Genomic DNA, 16365 nt, shown 5'->3' with positions numbered 1-16365 from the left:
TAGAGGTCATTATGAGTTCATATGATTTTTTGGAGCATCGTTTGGACATCGGAGCTATTTTTAATGATTTTTAGAAATTGGTATTATCCAAAAATTAATTAAAAATATATTTTAAAGGCGGTTGAATCTGGACCATTGATCTCTAAACCCCAAGATCTGGGCCGTCCATTTGATATTATATGGGTATGGATCAGCATAGACCACGTTGGAACGTAGCCCAGACCGACCTCGTCGAGAACATCGTCTTTTTGCAGCAGCGGAGCTCCGATCGCTCCTCCGTCGTCTGACCACCTCTCGGTGTCCAACCAGTGTCTACAACTCCGTCTCGCCGTCCCCGGCCTCACTATGTTCTTCGTTTTCGAAGAGGAGCTCAGGCGAGAGAGAAAAGAAGGAGAGAAGTGTTTCCTGGGTTCGCCGGCGAGTTTACGAATCCGGCCACGGCGGCGGACATGAATGGTGGTGCTAGCTTCGTCTCAACCTGGAGAACGTCTCTATGACCTTATTTGTCGAAGAGAAGCTCGGAGGAGGGAGAATCGAAGGGTTGAAGTTTCTGAATTTTCCGGCGAAAGTTCGACGGATTCCGGCGAGCTTTGGGGTTCGACTCAGATATCAATCTTCATCTACTCGTCGAGCTCTACATGTTTATATAATTGAAATTGAGTTTTGTTGAGTTTGGAGGAAGTTGGGTTTTAGGCAGAGGGTTGACCGCCGTGAGTACCACGGCTGGTCTGCGGCGGCTGTAGCAGTGTTTTGGTGTTTGTTTGGTAATTTCCAGTTCTTATGGATGCTTGAATTTGGGATTGTCGGAGAGTTGAAGAAATTGGTTGAGCGAAATGGTGTTGGCAGTGGTGGTTGGGTGTTTCTGAGTTTAGTTTCTGTTTTGAATGAGGGAAGTTGGCTGTGCGTAGCAGCTTTAAGGACTTGCTGGAGTTGAAGGTTGATTTGGATGAATTGAGACTATGGAAGTTTGATTTCAGAATCTGTGGAAGTAGGAGAGAGATCTTAAATTGGATTATTGGAGTTTGAGGTATTAATTTAGGGAAGCTGGTTGTGTGTAAGAGCATACTAGAGTTGAAGGATGTAAAATAGGAATTGGTGATCAACTGTTGATGTTGGCTTGATAAATAGATTATGGAGGTTTGATTTCAGAAACTGGAAGGGAATGGTGTAAGGGAGACCAGAAGAATAATTAAGACTTTATATAGGAAATATAAAGAATTGGGTGTCCAGAGTAAATTGGAGTTGGGTACGTAGTTGGAGCGCAATTTGGATATGATGAAGGCATTGAGCAATAAGATGAATTACGATGTGGAAATAAAAGGAGATGAGTACATTGATTCGGAATTCATGAGAGATTGTGAGAGGATTTGGTCGATAAGGCAATGTGGGTGTCCTTAGCAATTTCGGCATAGATGTAATTGGCTTTAATAAATTGTGGTCATCCATCAGGATTGAATATGTTACCTTATCATTTATTATAGAAAGATGGGTGCATTGTGCTAATCTATCTTCCATGCTTGTTTTTCAGGTGGCAGCTCTTAGTGCTGTTGGAAACATAGTTGTTGATTTTACTACACATAGGTCATTATTTCTACAGTGTGGAGGCGTGAAGCAGCTTGTTCAGTTATCAAGATCAATGGATTCAACTTTGAGATTAAATGCTTTATGGGCTTGAAGGAATTTGATGTGCCTTGCAGACTACATGTGTAAACAAGAAATATTCATGGAGCTCACAGCGTCGTCATTAGCAAGTCTTATATCTGGTAACGCGAAAGTGTATTGTGGCAGTTCAAAGTAGTTTGTTTTAACCTTTTCATATTATTTTAATATAAACGATGCCTAAATGCATCTGCACCTGCAGACCCTGAGCCTTTTGTCCAAGAGCAAGCTCTAGCGCTCGTCCGCAATCTTGTTGATGGATGTATGAAGTTAGTTGAGCTTGTATTTGGTGAAGATGGTATAATATTTGACGCTGTTGGAAGGCAGTTGCAGGGTGCATCAAGAGATGAAATTCGTGTACAGGTTAGAAGTCTTTCTATAGGCACTAGCTATATTTACTTGGGGATCTTTAGTGATATTCAAATCTAAACTATGTTATCTGATTGTGGATTGCAAAGTTTGTTTGTAATATACCTTACCTTGCATTTCTAAAAACATGCATTTTTTGTATCTCATGAAACCTATATGTTGACGGGGATCTTTAGTGATATTTACTTGGGGATCTTTAGTGATATTCAAATCTAAACTATGTTATCTGATTGTGGATTGCAAAGTTTGTTTGTAATATACCTTGCCTTGCATTTCTGAAAACATGCATTTGTTGTATCTCATGAAACCTATCTGTTGATGGTCATCAGTTTCTTCAGCTTTCTTCTGAAATTGAAGAAAAGTTTCCTTTAGTGTCTATGATTTGAAGTTGGTCTGTTGTTGCTGTTTCGTTTTTTTTTTTTTTCTTTTCTTTTTTTCTTTTTTTCTTTTTTTTTTCTAGTTCTAGCTATTCCTTTGGTCATGGTATTCCTTATCCTATTGTTCGGTAATAAAAACTGTATGAATAGTTTAGAGGTATGATTAGAACCACCTTTTCCCTTATTGTTCCCAAGTTGTTTTAATTTATACTACTATTATCTAATAAACATGGTAGTCAAGATACACTAGTTTTGAAAATTATGGTGGTATAACTTGTAGGAGATGGGTGAGGGTGTTAGTGTTTTGTTTTAAAGATGCCTGGAAAGAACATATTAGTTCAAGTCCTACTTGTCGAAACTTGGAATAGGGTACGGTCAATTCTTTAGTTATTTACACATCACAGAGTATCGAATGCAGGCACTATTGTTAAGCTGCTACCAGGTTTTATTCTATGTCACATGTTCTGTGCCTTGTACTTTCCTTATCAATATGCGAGGGCCTTTAGGGTAGAGTGATTGTTGCAAAAAAGTTATAATTTCTCATGATTATGTAGCCAAAACAATGTAGAAGAGAGGAGTGTGTCTGGAGGTCATGGACTATTATTATCAGTACACCTGTTATTGTTGGGCACCTGTTTGATCGTCTGCATTATTTCTTTGCATCATCAACGCATCTGGATATGGATATGTAATACATGTTCCAAGTGCTTTCGTTTCATAAACCGTAAACAAAGAGAAGACTGTATATGTATAATACATTGAATTATTTAAAAGGAGAGTAGAATAGAGTAGTTACTTGGGACTAATACTCATCACATCAACTAATTTAATTTTGTTATTCATCTTGGCTGTTTCTCACCTTAATTTCATGATACTATTGAATATTAGGAATTCGTTCCAAGTTAATCTGTTGTTTTTTTTACTGATCTGTATCAATTTTTTTCTTTTTTTCCCCATTGTTTGAACAGTTTCTGCCTATCAGTTTTATACCGTCATATATGAAGTATGGACATAAGAGTAGAAACATATCAAGTAAGCTTTTTCTGTTCAAGTCCTTCCTCTTTTTAGCACTTGATATCTCTTACTGATATTTCTATACTTAAGAAATGAAGAAATATTTGGAATTAACACTACTTTCAAAAAGAATTTCCATGTTTGGAGGTACCACTTTATATATCTCACTTACATTTATATACAGAGTAACTAAATCGAATTTGATGCTTATTTGGAGTTAAGTTGAAAAGAGGAAGTAATCTTTATTGCTTTTAAATATGTATCTGTATAATAATAATCAGAAATAATGACCCTAATTCTTAGAACATTATCAACATCACTGAATACAGTGGCGTTGTAGTTGAGTAAGACAAAAATGGTGGATTATCATTTTGATGCAGGGAGAGGCCAATAGTCAACAATAAAGAGAATAGGGTGGGCTGGAGAATACTGAGAGATTAGGAAAACGTAAAGGTTTTAGAAGGGACTAGGGTTTCTTAGCTTTAGAAGAGAGAAATAGAATGAGAGAGGCTAGGGGAGAGTAAACAACGCCAAGCCTTCAATAAGATAAAATCTTAAATGCTCTTCGGAGTACATTAGAAAGCTTTTTATAGGACTCCAAGAATACCGTAAGACTTGTAATTGTAAACTTATAAATAACAAGACTTCAATACTTAAATAGATAAAGACCCATTCAAGACTTAAAAACACTAGATAATTATTGTGGCGTTCTGGTTATTACCCCAACTCGCTTCGTGCGGCGTCCCGGTTATTACCCAACCCGTCCCTTCATGCGGGGCCCCGGCTATTATCTCGACCCGCTTCGTGGGGGTCTCGACTATTACTCCGACCCGCTTCGTGGGGGTCACGGCTATTACCCCGACCTGTTTTGTGAGGCATCCCAGTTATTACCAAACCCGCTTCGTGCGGCTTCCGGTTATTACCCTAACCCGTTTTGTACGGCGACTCGGTTATTACCCCTTACCGCTTCGTGCGGGGTCCCGGTTATTAACCAACCGCTTCGTGCGGCGTCCCGGTTATTACCCAACGGCTTCGTGCGGATTCCCGGTTATTACCCAACCTGCTTTGTGCGGATTCTTGGTTATTACCTAACCCGTTTCGTGCGGCGTCTCGGTTATTACCTAATCGTTTCATGCGGAGTCCCGGTTATTACCCAACCCGTTTCGTGCGTGTCCCGGTTATTACCCAACCAGTTTCGTGCGGATTCCCGGTTATTACCCAACCCGCTTTGTGCGGGGTCCCGGTTATTACCCAACCCGCTTCGTGCGGGGTCTCGGTTATTACTCTGCCGCTTCGTGCGGTGTCCCGGTTATTACCCAACCGTTTCGTGCGGTGTCCTGGTTATTATCTTTACCGCTTCGTGCGGCGTCCCAGTTATTACCCGAACCGTTTCGTGCGGCGTCCCGGTTATTACACCAACCGCATCGTGCGGCGTCCTGGTTATTATCCGAACCGTTTCGTGCGGCGTATCGGTTATTACCCATATCTGCTTTGTGTAGCGTTCCAGTTATTACCCGAATCGTTTCGTGCGGCGTCCCGATTATTACACCAACCGCTTCGTGTGGCGTCCCGGTTATTACCCGAATCGTTTTGTGCGGCATATTGGTTATTACCCATATCTGCTTTGTGCGGCGTCCCGGTTATTATCCAACTTTTTCGTGCGGCGTCCCGATTATTACCCAACCCGCTTCGTGCGACGTCCTGATTATTACCCAACCCGCTTCGTGCGGGTCCCGGTTATTATTACCAAACCCGCTTCGTGAGCGTCCCGGTTATTAACCCAACCCGTTTCGTGCGGATTCCCGGTTATTACCCAACACACTTCGTGCGGGTCCCGGTTATTACCCAACCCATTTCGTGCGGCGTCCCGGTTATTACCCAGCCGCTTTGTGAGGCGTCCCGGTTATTACCCTTACCGCTTTGTGCGGAGTCCCGGTTACTACCCAACCGTTTCGTGTGGCGTCCCGGTTATTACCCAATCGCTTTGTGCGGCGTCCCAGTTATCACCCCAACCCGCTTCGTGCGGATTCCCGGTTATTATCCAACCTGCTTCGTGCGGATTCCTGGTTATTACCCAACCTGTTTCGTGCGGCGTCCCGGTTATTACCCAACTGCTTCGTGCGGAGTTTCGGTTTTTACCCAACCCGCTTCGTGCGCGTCCCGGTTATTATCCCAACACACTTCGTGCGGATTCTCGGTTATTACCCAGCCCGCTTCGTGCGGGGTCCCGGTTATTACCCAGCCCGCTTCGTGCGGGGTCCCGGTTATTACACCAACCGCTTCGTGCGGCATCCCGGTTATTACCTGAACCGTTTCGTGCGGCGTATCGGTTATTACCCATATCTGCTTTGTGCGGCGTCCCGGTTATTACCCGAACCGTTTCGTGCGGCGTCCCAGTTATTACACCAACCGCTTCGTGCGGCGTCTTGGTTATTACCTGAACCGTTTTGTGCGGCGTATCGGTTATTACCCATATCTGCTTTGTGCGGTTTCCCGGTTATTACCCAACCGCTTCGTGCGGCGTCCCGGTTATTACCCAACCCGCTTCGTGCGACGTCCCGATTATTACCCAACCCGCTTCGTGCGACGTCCAGGTTATTATCCCAACACCCTTCGTGCGGATTCTCGGTTATTAACCCAACCCGCTTCGTGCGGATTCCCGGTTATTACCCAGCCTGTTTCGTGCGGGGTCCCGGTTATTACCCAACCCGTTTCGTGCGAGGTCCTGGTTATTACCCAGCCCGCTTTGTGCGGCGTCCCGGTTATTACCTAGTCGCTTCGTGCGGCGTCCCGGTTATTACACCAACCGCTTCGTGCGGCGTCCCGATTATTACCCGAACCGTTTCATACGGCGTCCCGGTTATTACACCAACCGCTTCGTGCGGCGTCCCGGTTATTACCCGAACCGTTTTATGCGGCATATTGGTTGTTACCCATATCTGCTTTGTGCGGTGTACCGGTTATTACCCGAACCGTTTCGTGCGGCGTCCCGATCATTACACCAACCGTTTCGTGCGGCGTCCCGGTCGTTACACCAACCGCTTCGTGCGGCGTCCCGGTTATTGCTTAAATCGTTTCGTGCGGCGTATCGGTTATTACCCATATCTCCTTTGTGCGGCGTCCCGGTTATAACCCAACCCGCTTCGTGCGGGGTCCCGGTTATTATCCAACCGCTTGGTGCGGGGTCCCGGTTATTACCTAACCCGCTTCGTGCGAGGTCTCGATTATTACCCATCTCGTTTCGTGGGGGTCTCGGTTATTACCCTTACCGATTTGTGTGCGGTCCCGGTTATTACCTAACCGTTTCGTGCGTGGTCCCAGTTATTACCCAACCGTTTCGTGTGGCGTCCCGGTTATTACCCCAACCCGTTTCGTGCGGGGTCCCGGTTATTACCCTTACCGTTTCGTGCGGCGTCTCGGTTATTTCCAAACCCGCTTCTTGCGGGTCCCGGTTATTACCCCAACCCGCTTCGTGCGGGTTCCCGGTTATCACCCAACCCGTTTCGTGCGGGTCCCGGTTATCGCCCAACCCGCTTCGTGCGGGTTCCTGGTTATCACCCAACCCGCTTCGTGCGGGTCCCGGTTATCACCCAAACCCGCTTCGTGCGGGGTCTCGGTTATTCTCCAATCGCTTCGTGCGGGGTCCTAGTTATTACCTAAACGTTTCGTGCGGCGTCCCGGTTATTACCTCTTCCCGCTTCGTGCGGGGTCCTCGGTTATTACCCCTTACCGCTTTGTGCGGAGTCCCTGGTTATTACCCTAACCCGCTTCGTGTGGGTTCCCGGTTAGTACCCAACTCGCTTCGTGCGGGGTCCCGGTTATTACCTAACCCGCTTTGTGCGGGGTCCCGGTTATTACCCAGCCACTTCATTCGGCGTTCCGGTTATTACCCTTACCGTTTCGTGTGGAGTCCCGGTTATTACCCAACCGCTTCGTGCGGCGTCCCGGTTATAACCCCAACCCGCTTCGTGCGGGGTCTCGGGTATTATCCTTACTGTTTCGTGCGGTGTCCCGGTTATTACCTATACCCAACCCACTTCGTGCGAGTCCTGATTATTACCTTAACCCGTTTCGTGCGGGTCCCGTTTATTACCCCAACACGCTTCGTGCGGGTTCTCGGTTTTCACCCAACCCTCTTCGTGCGGGGTCTCGGTTATTACCCAAACTTGTTTCGTGCGGGGTTTCGGTTATTGCCCAACCGTTTCATGCGGCGTCCCCGTTACTACCTAAACGTTTCGTGCGGCGTCCCGGTTATTACCCCTTCCATTTTCGTGTGGGGTCCCCGATTATTACCCCTTACCGCGTTATGCAGGGTCCCTGATTATTACCCTAACCCGTTTCGCGCGGGTCTCGATTATTACCCCAACCCGTTTCGTGCGGGTTCACGGTTATTACCCAACCTGTTTCATGCGGGGTCCTGGTTATTACCCTACCCACTTCGTGCCTCGTCTTGGTTATTACCCAGCCACTTCATGCGGCGTCCCAGTTTTTGCCCTTACCGCTTCGTGCGGAGTCCCGGTTATTACCTAAGGGCTTTGTGCGGGGTCTTGGTTATCACCCAACCGCTTCGTGAGGGTCCTGGTTATTACCCAACGCGCTTCGTGCGGGGTCTCGGTTTTTACCCATCCCGTTTCGTACGGGGTCCCGGTTATTACACAACCCGCTTCGTGCGGGTTCCCGGTTATTACCCTGCCGCTTTGTGTGGTCTCCCGGTTATTACTCATCTCGCTTCGTGCGGTCCGAATATTACCCAGCCGTTTCGTGCGGCGTCCAGGTTATTATCCTTACCGCTTCGTGCGGAGTCCCGGTTATTACCCTACCGTTTCTTGCGGCGTCCCAGTTATTACCTAACCGCTTCATGCGACGTCCCGGTTATTATCCTTACCGCTCCATGCGAAGTCCTGATTATTACCCAGTCGTTTCGTGCGGCGTTCCGGTTATTACCCCAACCTGCTTCGTGCGAATTCCCGGTTATTTCCCTACTCGCTTAGTGCGGGGTCCGCTTTGTTGGGCGTCCCGGTTATTACCTTTACTGCTTTGTGCGGAGTCCCGGTTATTGCCCAACCGCTTCGTGCGGAGTCTCGGTTATTTACCAACCTGCTTCGTGCAGGTCCCGGTTATTACCCAACCTACTTCGTGCGGGTCTCGGTTATTACCCCAACCTGCTTTGTGTGGGTTCCTAGTTATTATCTAACTCGTTTCGTGCGGGGTCTCGGTTATTACCTAATTGCTTCATGCGGGTTCCTAGTTATTACCCAACCTGCTTCGTGCGGGTCCCGCTAATTATCTAACCCGCTTCGTGCAGAGTCCAGGTTATTACCCTTACCGCTTCGTACGGCGTCCCAGTATTACTCTTACAGCTTCGTGTGGAGTCCCGGTTATTACCCACTCGCTTCGTGCGGCGTCCCGTTTATTACCCCAACCCACTTCGTGTGGGTTCCTGGTTATTACCCAACCATTTCATACGGCGTTCCGGTTATTACCCCAACCCGNTTCGTGCGGGTCTCGGTTATTACCCTACTGCTTCGTGCGGTCGTCCCGTTATTACCCAACCCACTTCGTGCGGGTCCTGGTTATTACCCCAACCGTTTGNGCGGGTCCCGGTTATTACCCAACCGTTTCGTGCGGGGTCCCGGTTATTACACAACCTGCTTCGTGCGGGTTCCCGGTTATTACCCTGCCGCTTCGTTCGGTCTCCCGGTTATTACTCATCTCGCTTCGTGCGGTCCGGATATTACCCAGCCGTTTCGTGCGGCGTCTAGGTTATTACCCTTACTGCTTCGTGTGGAGTCCCGGTTATTACTCTACCGTTTCTTACGGTATCCCAGTTATTACCTAACCGCTTCGTGCGACGTCCCGGTTTTACCCTTACCGCTCCGTGCGACGTCCCGGTTATTACCCTTACCGCTCTGTGCGGAGTCCCGGTTATTACCCAGTCGTTTCGTGCGGCGTTCCGGTTATTGCCCCAACTTGCTTCGTGCGGATTCCCGGTTATTTCCCTACCCGCTTAGTGCGGGGTCCGCTTTGTCGGGCGTCTCGGGTATTACCTTTACTGCTTTGTGCGGAGTCCCGGTTATTGCCCAACCGCTTCGTGCGAAGTCTCGGTTATTGCCCAACCTGCTTCGTGCAGGTCCCGGTTATTACCCAACCTATTTCGTGCGGGTCCCGGTTATTACCCCCAACCTGCTTCGTATGGGTTCCTGGTTATTACCCAACTGCTTCATGCGGGTTCCTGGTTATTACCCAACTGCTTCATGCGGGTTCCTGGTTATTACCCAACCTACTTCGTGTGGGTCCCGCTAATTATCCAACCCGCTTCGTGCAGGGTCTAGGTTATTACCCAACTGCTTCGTGTGGCGTCTAGGTTATTAGCCTTACCGCTTCGTGTGGCGTGCAGGTCCCGGTTAATTACCTGCTTCGTGAAGCGTCCCGGTTATTATCTTCACCGCTTCGTGCGGCTTCTGGGTTATTACCCTTACCGTTTCGTGCGGCGTCCCGGTTATTATCCTTACCGCTTCGTGCGGCGTCCCAGTTATTACACTTACCGCTTCGTGTGGAGTCCCGGTTATTACCCAGTCGTTTCGTGCGGCGTCTCGGTTATTACCCCAAACCGTTTCGTGCGGGTTCCCGGTTATTACCCAACCATTTCATACGGCGTCCCGGTTATTACCCCAAAGCGTTTCGTGCGGGGTCCCAGTTATTACCCTTACTGTTTCGTGCGGCGTCCCGGTTATTACCCAATCCACTTCGTGCGGGTTCTGGTTATTACCCCAACCCGTTTGTTGCGGGTCTCGGTTATTACCCTAACCCACTTCGTGCGGGTTCCCGGTTATCGCCCAACCTGTTTCGTGCGGGGTCCCGGTTATCGCCCAACCTGCTTCGTGCGGGGTCCCGGTTATCACCCAACCTGCCTTTGTGCGGGTTCTCGGTTATTACCAACGCTTCGTGCGGCGTCTCGGTTATTACATTAACGTTTCGTGTGTTGTCTTCGGTTATTATCCTAACTCGTTTCGTGCGGGGTCTCGGTTATTACCCTAACCGCTTTGTGCGGGGTCCTGGTTATTACCGTTACCGCTTCGTGCGGGGTCCCAGCTGTTATCTTGATCCGCTGCGTGCGGGGTCCCGGCTCTACCCTGACCGGTCCCTGTTATTACCTAACCCGCTTCGTGCGGGGTCCCTGGTTATTTCCCCAACCTGCTTCATGCGGGTCACGGTTATTAGCCCAACCCGCTTCGTGTGGAGTCCCGGCTATTACCCCAACCCGCTTCGTGCGGGTCTCGGTTGTTACCCCAACCCACTTCGTGCGGGTTCCCGGTTATTACCCACCCCATTTCTTGCGGGGTCCCGGTTATTACCCAACCCGCTATGTGCGGGGTCGCGTTTATTACCCGTACCTCTTCGTGCGACGTCCCAGTTATTACCCTAACCACTTCGTGCGGAGTCCCGGTTATTACCTAATCCGCTTTGTGTGGGGTCCTAGTTATTACCCCAACCCGCTTCGTGCGGGTTCCCGGTTATTACCCAACCCGCTACATGCGGGGTCCCGTTTATTACCCGTACCGCTTCTTGCGGAGTCCCGGTTATTACCCAACCCGCTTCGTGCGGGGTCCCGGTTATTACTCAGCCGCTTCATGAGGGGTCCCGGTTATTACCTTTACTGCTTCGTGCGGCGTCCCGGTTATTACCCTTACCGCTTCGTGCGGCGTCCCGGTTTTTCCCTAACCGCTTCGTGTGGTGTCCTGGTTTTTACCTACCCGACTTTGTGCGGAGTCCCTGTTATTACCCAACCGCTTCGTGCGGCGTCCCTGTTTTTACCCAACCGGTTCGTGCGACGTCTCGGTTATTGCATTTACCGCTTTGTGCGGCGTCCCGATTATTACACCAACTGCTTCGTGCGGCGTACCGGTTAATATCACAACCGTTTCGTGCGGCGTACTGGTTATTACCACAACCGCTTCGTGTTGCGTTACGGTTATTACTCAACCCGCTTCGTGCGGGGTTCCGGTTTTTACTTAATTGCTTCATGCGGGGTCCCAGACCCGCATCCTGCGGGGTACTGGTTATTACCCTGACCCGCTTCGTGCGAGTTCCCAGCTATTACCCCGATCCGCTTTGTGCGAGGTCCCGGGAATTGCCCCAACCCGCTTCGTGCGGGGTCCCGGTTATTATCCAACCCGCTTCGTGTGCGGGATCCCGGTTATTACCCAACCGTTTCATGCGAGGTCCCATTTATTACCCAACCTGCTTTGTGCGGGGTACCGGTTATTTCCTAACCTGTTTCGTGCGGTGTCCCGGTTATTACTCCTAACGCTTCGTGCGGTGTCCCGGTTATTACTCTTACCGGTTCGTACGACGTCCCGGTTATTCCCCTTACCGCTTCGTGCGATGTCCCGGTTATTACCCCTACCCGTTTTATGTTGCATCTCGGTTCTTACTCTTACCCGCTTTGTGCAGTGTATCGGTTATTACCCTTACCGCCCGCTTTATGTGATGTCCTAGTTATTAGCTAACCGCTTCGTGCGGCATTCTGGTTTTTACCCTTAACACTTCGTGCTGTGTATCGGCTATTACATCAATCGCTTCGTGCGGCGTATCGGTTATTACCCATATTCTTTTTGTGCGGTGTATCGGTTATTACCCTTACTGCTTTGTGCGCCGTCCCTGGTTATTACCGCGTCGTCCCGGTTTTTACCCCAATCGCTTCGTGCGGCGTATCGGTTATTAGCCCAACTCGCTTTGTGCGGCGTATTGGTTATTACCCAACCGCTTCGTGCGGCGTCTCGGGTTATTACCCCAACTCGCTTCGTGCGGCGTATCGGCTTTTACCCCAACCCGCTTCGTGCGTGGTCTCGGTTAATTACCCTAATCTGCTTCGTGCGGGTCCCGGTTAATTACCATAACCCGCTTCGTGCCAGTCTCGGTTAATTAACCCAACCCGCTTCTTACGGGGTCCCGGTTAATTACCCAACCCGCTTCGTGCGGGTTACCGGTTATTATCTAACTCGCTTTGTGCGGCGTCCCGTTTTTACCCAACCCGCTTCCTGCAGTAAATCGGTTATCTCCCCAACCCACTTCGTCCGGCTTCCCGTTATTTCCCAACCAGCTTCATGGGCGTCCCGGTTATTTCCCAAACCCTCTTCGTGTTGCGTCCCGGTTATTAGTTAACCGTTTAGTGCGGCGTCCCGGTTATTACCCCAACCGTTTCGTGCGGCGTCCCGGTTATTAGCCAACAGCTTCGATTTCCGCTACCGCTTCGTGCGTTACCGGTTATTACCCAACCGCTTCATGCGGGGTCTCGATTATTACCCAACCCGTTTCGTGCGGGGTCCCAGTTATTACCTCACCCGCTTCATGCAAGGTCTCGGTTAATTACCCAAACCCGCTTCGTGAGGGTCTCGGTTATTAACCCAACCCGCTTGTGCGGGGTCCCGGTTATTCCCCCAATAGTTTCGTGCTGCGTACCGGTTATTACCCCAACCGCTTTGTACGGCGTCTCGGTTATTACCCTTACCACTTCGTGCGACGTTTATTACCCTTATCCGCTTCGTGCGGAGTCCCGGTTTTTATTTAACCGCTTCATGCGGCGCTCCGGTAATTACCCCTTCCGCTTCGTGCGGCGTCCCGGTTATTACCCTTACCTGTTTCGTGCAGGGTCCCGGTTAATTACCCCAACCCATTTCGTGCGGCGTCATGGTTATTACCCAACCCATTTCGTGCGGCGTCATGGTTATGACCTTTACCACCTGCTTCGTTCGGCGTCCCGATTATTACCCCACCACTTTGTGCGGCGTCCCGGTTATTACACATATCCGCTTCGTGAGGCGTCTCGATTATTACCCTTATCGCTTCGTGCTGCGTTCCGGTTATTAATTAACCGCTTCGTACGGCGTCTCGGTTATTTCCCCGACCCGTTTTGTGCGGTGTTCTGGTTATTACCCTGACCCCCGCTTCGTGCGGGGTCCCTGTTATTACCCCGACCCGCTTCGTGCTGGGTCTCGGTTACTACCCCGACCCGCTTCGTGCGGGGTCCCGGCTCTTACCCTGACGGGTCCTGGTTATTGCCCCAACCCGTTTCGTGCGGGGTTCCAGTTATTACCCAACCCACTTCGTGCGGTGTCCCGGTTATTCCCCCAATAGTTTCGTGCTGCGTACCGGTTATTACCCCAACCGCTTTGTACGGCGTCTCGATTATTACCCTTACCACTTCGTGCGACGTTTATTACCCTTATCCGCTTCGTGTGGAGTCCCGGTTATTATTTAACCGCTTCATGCGGCGCTCCGGTAATTACCCCTTCCGCTTCGTGCGGCGTCTCGGTTATTACCCTTACCTGCTTCGTGCAGGGTCCCGGTTAATTACCCCAACCCATTTCGTGCGGCGTCATGGTTATTACCCAACCTATTTCGTGCGGCGTCATGGTTATTACCCAACCCGTTTCGTGCGACGTCCCGCTTATTACCCAACCCGCTTCGTGCGGAGTATCGGTTATTACCCTTACCGCTTCGTGCGGAGTCTCGGTTGTTATCTACCCGCTTCGTGCGGAGTCCCGGTTATTATCTAACCGCTTCATGCGGCGTCTCGGTTATTATCCCTACCGCTTCGTGTGGCGTCCCGGTTATTATTCTTACCCTCTTCGTGCGGCGTCCCGGTTATTACCCTTATCTGCTTCGTGTGGTGTATCGGTTATTACCCTTACCGCCCGCTTCGTGCGGCGTCCTGGTTATTACCTTTACCGCCTGCTTCGTTTGGCGTCCCGGTTATTACCCCACTACTTCGTGCGGCGTCCCGGTTATTACACATATCCGCTTCGTGAGGTGTCTCGATTATTACCCTTATCGCTTCGTGCGTCGTCTCGGTTATTAATTAACCGCTTCGTACGGCGTCCCGGTTATTTCCTCGACCCGTTTTGTGCGATGTCTTGGTTATTACCCTGACCCCCGCTTCGTGCGGGGTCCCTGTTATTACCCTGACCCGCTTCGTGCGGGGTCTCGGTTACTACCCCGACCCGCTTCGTGCGGGGTCCCGGCTCTTACCCTGACGGGTCCTGGTTATTGCCCCCACCCATTTCGTGCAGGGTTCCAGTTATTACCCAACCCACTTCGTGCGGCGTCCCGGTTATTACCCCAACCACTTCGTGCGGCGTACCGGTTATTACTGTTTCCCGCTTTATGCGGCGTATCGGTTATTACCCTTACCGCCCGCTTCATGCGGTGTCTAGGTTATTAGCTAACCGTTTCGTGCGGCGTCCCGGTTATTACCCTTACCGCTTCGTGCGGCGTCCCGGTTATTACCCTCACCGTTTCGTGCGGTGTCCCGGTTCTTACCCTTACCTGCTTCGTGCGGTGTATCGGTTATTACCCTTACTGCCTGCTTCGTGCGGCGTTCCGGTTATTACACATATCCGCTTCATGAGGCGTCCCGCTTATTACCCTTATCGTTTCGTGCGGCGTCCCTGTTTTTAATTAACCGCTTCGTACGGCGTCCTGGTTATTTCCCCGACCCATTTCGTGCGGTGTCTAGTTATTACCCCGACCCGCTTCGTGCGGGGTCCCAGCTCTTACCCTGACGGGTCTTGGTTATTGCCCCAACCCGTTTCGTGCGGGGTTCTAGTTATTACCCAACCCGCTTCGTGCGGCGTCCCGGTTATTACCCAATCACTTCGTGCGGCGTACCGGTTATTACTCTTTCCCGCTTTATGCGGCGTCTAGGTTATTAGCTAACCGTTACACTTACCGGTTATTATTACCCTTACCGCTCGCTTCATGCGGCGTCTAGGTTATTAGCTAACCGTTTCGTGCGGCGTTTCGGTTATTACCCTTACCGCTTCGTGCGGCGTCCCGGTTATTAACCCCAACTGCTTCGTGTGGCGTCCCAGTTATTACCCTTACCGCTTCGTACGGCGTCCCGGTTCTTACCCTTACCCGCTTCGTGCGGTGTATCAGTTATTACCCTTACTGCCCACTTCGTGCGGCGTCCCGGTTATTACACATATCCGCTTCGTGAGGCGTCCCGCTTATTACCCTTATCGTTTCGTGCGGCGTCCCGGTTATTAATTAACTGCTTCGTGCGGCGTCCCGGACCCCCGCTTCGTGCGGCGTCCCGGTTATTACCCTGACCCGCTTCGTGCGGGGTCCCGGCTATTACCCTGACCAGCTTTGTGCGGGGTTCTGGCTATTACCCAGACCCGCTTCGTGCAGGGTCCCAGGGGTCCCGGCTCTTTCCCCTACGGGTCCCGGTTATTGCCCCAACCCGCTTCGTGCGGGGTTCCAGTTATTAGCCAACCCGCTTCGTGGGGTGTCCCGGTTATTACCCAACCCGCTTCGTGGAGGGTCCCGGTTATTACCCAACCCGTTTCGTGCGGGGTCGCGGTTATTACCTAACCGTTTTGTGCGGCGTCCTGCTTACTACCCTTACCGCTTCGTGCGACGTCTCGGTTATTACCCAACCGCTTCTTGCGGAGTCCTGATTATTACCCCTACCCGCTTCGTGCGGGGTCCCGGTTATTACCCAACCCGTTTTGTACGGGGTCGCGGTTATTACCTAACCGTTTCGTGCGGCGTCCTGGTTACTACCCTTACCGCTTCGTGCGACGTCCTGGTTATTACCCAACCGCTTCTTGCGGCGTCCCGATTATTACCCCTACCACTTCGTGTGGCGTTCTGGTTATTATCCCAACCGCTTCGTGCGACATCCCGGTTATTACCCAAATCATTTCGTGCGGCGTACCGGTTATTACTCTTACCCGCTTTATGCGGCGTATCGGTTATTACCCTTACCGCCCGCTTCATGCGACGTCCAGGTTATTAGCTAACCGTTTCGTGTGGCGTCCCAGTTATTAACCTTACCGCTTTGTGCGGCGTCTCAGTTATTACCCAAGCAGCTTCATGCGGCGTCTTGGTTATTTGCATGAAACGGGTTAGGGTAATAACCGATTTGCCGCACGAAGCA

Source organism: Fragaria vesca, linkage group LG7 (genome assembly GCF_000184155.1).
Source record: "Fragaria vesca subsp. vesca linkage group LG7, FraVesHawaii_1.0, whole genome shotgun sequence".
Classification (NCBI taxonomy): Eukaryota; Viridiplantae; Streptophyta; class Magnoliopsida; order Rosales; family Rosaceae; genus Fragaria; species Fragaria vesca.
Note: the sequence above shows the minus strand (reverse complement) of the source record.